The 4,638-nt window shown below is 45.6% G+C and overlaps 1 pseudogene; it reads right to left on the bottom strand.

Annotated features, from left to right (window-relative positions):
- Window positions 1-653: 653 nt before the first annotated feature.
- LOC147433383 (uncharacterized) lies at window positions 654-4,055 on the bottom strand (annotated as a pseudogene).
- Window positions 4,056-4,638: the final 583 nt, after the last annotated feature.

The raw sequence follows: 4,638 nt of genomic DNA, 5'->3' as shown, positions 1-4,638 counted from the left end.
TGGAAACTAGCGTGCCCCTATCTCATGGCCTGCTTGGGCCCTCTTTGTCTTGCAAAAAGGTTGCCCCTCTCTTAAGCTTGGTGGACCCCTGGCGGCACTCGGCCTCCCTCAGCACATTCAACACCATCCCCGTAGCACATTAAACAGACATATTAGAGCAATTGTTTTTCATATTTGACAAAGGCTTCTCGGAACTCCCTTTGACAAACACACACACTCTTGCACTCACACACTCGCACAATACGATAAAGTCACAAATGATATGCAAAAAACAATAAGCGGCCATTGGTGTTCATCCTCTTCAAAGTTTTGCCCAACTTCCTTTGTACACCTCTAGTAGTGACGGATCTCGATCTTTAGTCATCAAGGTCGTGGACTTCATTGTAGCATTTCCAAGCATATCATACCCTGTCAAAACAACTCCTTAAAGCAAACCAAGTGAGATCATCGCCGTGAAAATTATGATAAAACAACCTTTCAAGCTTGCTTCAACACTCAAATCTCATGCAGATGCTCTATTTCTCTGTCGAAATCCCCATGCCCTTGGCCAAAAAAAAGTGCAGCAGTGGCGTCCTGCGGGGAAAACTAGCCTGCTAGTGTGAACCCAGAATTTCCGGTTAGACGGGTTCCTTATCCATTGGGAATTTATTTTTCTATTTAAATTTTACCCTTTTTATATTATTTTCCCTCTTTTCTTTATCTTGCCAAAACCCCCTTCGATGGGAAACAAACTCACGTTGTGGCACATGTGGTACGCAATGTGGTAGAGGAGTAGTGTTTTCTTTTAAAATAGGTGTCTCATTAGCTTGCAGAGGTGTTGGAGTGAGAGATGGTGGAATAGGAACATTAGAAGCAAATGTCATAGCATTCAAACAACCCTCTTTGTGTTTTCGCTCAGCCTCAAAGTTTACTCTCCATTGGACTGCTAGGGCGGTAGCTTGAAAGGACTCCCCCACAACCCTAGCACGTGCATATGCATCATCAAGTTTCTTTGGATCTGATAACCTCACATGAAATTGAATATCCCTCAACATACCCGTAAGAAAACATTCCAACAAAACTCTCTCATCAAAACCATAGGGATCACAATGCTTCATCTTGAAAGTTTGAAAACGCTTAACATACTCATCAATTGGTTCACCCTCCCCTTGGAAGAATTCTAACAGGGTCCCAAAGACTAAACAAGAAGGCAAAATAGGAGAGAATCTGGAAACAAAAGCGCTACCCAATCCATTCCAAGTCTGCATCAAATGTGGAGAATGACGCATCATACTAAGGTACCATTGCATAGCTACCCCAGTGAGAAAAGTAGGAAAGAACCTCATAAGGTCATCAGGTTTGTCATAACCCTCAAGCCTACAAGCTTGCACAAACTGCAGTAAATGGGAGTCAGCTGTCACAACCCCACCGCCATCAAAAGGTGTCAACTTCACAATCCACTAGTCAATATGTCGCTCCCTAGCTTTGGGAATAGGTGGTGGGCTAAAAGCATCATAAACATTAGTAACCACGGGATCTGCAACTAGAGAATCATTCTGTTCTCTCAAAAAAACATTTTCAGTATGAACCACATCGTCATCAGAAACATCAAGAGAGATAACACTAGAACCATCACAAACATCTTCATTAAGGACAATGTCGTCAAAATGTGTGGGTGCAATCACAGGCGTATCCCCTGCGACAAACCCGACCCCTTCTAAAGGCTGCATCTCCTCATTGATATGCTCAGAAGAATGTGTAAACCCCACTCCATACAACACCTCCTCAACAAGGGTGGGAGGGTGGGAAAGAACAAGAGGTAAATCAACATTCTCCTCTTGAAGAAAACATTCAAAAAAAGTGGCATCATCCACTACATTGGCCAAAAAGCCATCCCATACGCATTGGTCAAGAGTCGCACTCTCTCTCAATGCTTCGCTCCAAGCAATATACTCAAGGGAAATGCCCTCGTCTTCATCCACTTCATCGCTCAAATGGGCTAAAAACTCATCCCAAATTTTGTAAAAGCCTAAAGGCTCACCAACATCATCATCAATATTCAAGGTCTGGGTAGCAACAGACGTCAAAATAACCCTTTTTTTGGAATCCCCCCGCCTAGATATGAATGCATCCCAGATGGCCGCGAGGAAAGAAACCAGCCTAAAAATCAAATACAAGGAAAAAGGGAAAACTAGCTCCACCTCTTAGAGTTGCAGGTACTTTGCTCAAGCAAGAACGCTAGAAGCTAGGTCCCACCGGGCGTGCCACTGATGGATATTTTTCTATGCCTGGGCCATGGAGCAGGACCAGACAAGAAAAACCAAGCAAAGACAAAAAGACAAACTCCCAACCCAAGCCCACCAACAAGGAACTATGGCTGGAGATGTGCTGCTAAAATCTGCTGCCAAGGACTATGCAATGCAGTCTCGGTGCCAGATTGTATTAATGATTATCCACGAATTGTTAGGAAATAAGACGTAGCTAAATAAATTTTTGAGTAGATTACTTAATGGAGAGAGATAGATTTCACACAGAAGAGATTATAGAGTAGCGAGAGAGAGAGAGAGAGAGAGAGTACACACGATATACGTGGTTCACCCAATGTGTGCTACGTCCACGGGAAAGTAGCCACTCAATGGCTTTAGCACTTCAAAAGAAGAAGTAGTTTACAAAGGGATTAAACCCTTAATAGATCTCCCGCCTTGCTTCACTCTCACCACCTCACACTCACCTTGTTGCATCAACTTCACACTATGAAATGTGTGTAGAATGGCCTCCTTTTATAGGCCAAAAGGGCTGCCCTCTCTCATGAGAGGCAGCCATGTGTAGCCGCCCTTGTGTAGATAAGTCCAAATCGGACCCTCCAATCCGCCCATGTGTGGCCGCCCTTGAGAAGACAAGTCCGCTTTTGAATTCGGCCACCGGCCATTGACTACCGGCCACCAGCCAGCCGACGGTTGTTTTCCGCCGACCACTTTCCGGCCACCGTCCGGCCATAATATTCCGGTGAAAAGGAATATTCCGACGAGGAAAAAAAAGTCTCGGGGGCCTCCGCCCCTGAGGCCCCTAAAGTTGCCCCTGATTCTTGTCCGTGAAATTTTTGGTTTCCGGTGAGTGATTTTCCTTCACGCACGATGGCTTCTCCTCATAATTGGGGCCTTACAAATGTGTGCTTTTACCATAGAAAATTACAAGGGTAAATCAAGCTCCATACTTTACACGAATATGATCACTTAATAGTTCAGCAAAAAGGAAGAGAGAGAATGTTGTCTTTAGTTTGAAAGAGAGAGACGAAAATCGAGACGAGAGCGAGATATTGTGAAATTATTGAGCAATTTGAATAGTGAAAATATTGTTTTTACAACAATCTTTACAAAACTTATCTTTGGCTTCAAAACCTTTCGTCGATGCAGCTTCGTAGGATTCCAATTGCTTACACCCTATACGGTAGCGCAGGTATTTGGCTTACACCCTATAGGGCAGCGCGATGACTCTCTCTCTCTCTCTCTCTCTCTCTCTCTCTCTCTCTCTCACAACAGCCTCATGGAAAACTCACTCACTCTCTCTCACACTCGCTCAGAGAGATTCTCACTCTCTCTTGCCTATGGGGAGCCCTTCCCCCCTTCGATTTCAACAAGGAGCTCTACAATAGAGTGCCGAGTGTCAATCTCTTTGAACCCCCTCTTTGGACTCAACCTGAAAATGTGAGCAATCTCTCTCTCTAATATCTTTGATTACCCTTGCCACCCAGAGTCTCTCACCCTATCTCAGATCAACTCACAAGTGGATTGTCTCCCTCTTTTCTATTCCCAAAAGAGAGCTTTTCACTCTAACTCTCTCTATTTCACTCAGAAGCGCTACACGCTCCCTCTTTTCTCGCATCTCATACTCAGGCCGAACCCTGTACTGCAGTCCGGTTCTCACTCCCTCTTCGTGCAACCTACTATGGGCTGCATCTCTTCCTCCCCATGCTCACGGCGGCCCACAGAGGCTTTCTCTCTTCTCGTTTCCAGTCAGAGAGACCCTCTCTCTCTCTTTCACGACTTCGGTAACCCTTCTACTTGCCTGGCCTGCATACGGCGGCTCTTCTCATGCTCTCTCCCTCTACGAGATCCGCTTGAGATCTCTCTCTACCGCTTTATGTCTGCTCGCCATGATTCCCCCTGGAGACTCTCCAGTCGACAATCTTTCTCTCTCTAAGTCTCACCCCTCTGCAATCGGCGGTGCCTCCTCGATAGATCGACACACCCCCCCTGATGGAACCACCCTCTCGTCAGTTTATTCCTGATGAAAAAAATCTTTTACAATACCTTTTTTTTGTTTCATTCATCATAGCCTCTTCAAGCCCCCCTTTCACACCAATCTTGCGGCAGCTCTCTCTCTCCTTTGCCAACAAAGGGGAGCCCTCTTAACCTCGCCGTGCATACCCATTTTGCTAGTTTCCCCTGCCTCTAATCGACACACCCCCTACATCTTTTGGTCTCCGCCACCCCCTCGTCAACATGGACATTCCAAAAAAAATAGTTATAAAAAAAAAACAAGTGTGGGCTCACACCCCCACTCTCGACTCTTTGCCTCTCTCACGCTGCTAATGGAAACTAGCATGCCCCTATCTCATGGCCTGCTCGGGCCCTCTTTGTATTGCAAAAAGGTTGCCCC

The sequence above is a fragment of the Adiantum capillus-veneris genome, chromosome 20 (genome assembly GCF_014529385.1).
Source record: "Adiantum capillus-veneris isolate H3 chromosome 20, ASM1452938v2, whole genome shotgun sequence".
Lineage (NCBI taxonomy): Eukaryota > Viridiplantae > Streptophyta > Polypodiopsida > Polypodiales > Pteridaceae > Adiantum > Adiantum capillus-veneris.
This window is presented reverse-complemented; position numbering and strand designations above follow the sequence as displayed.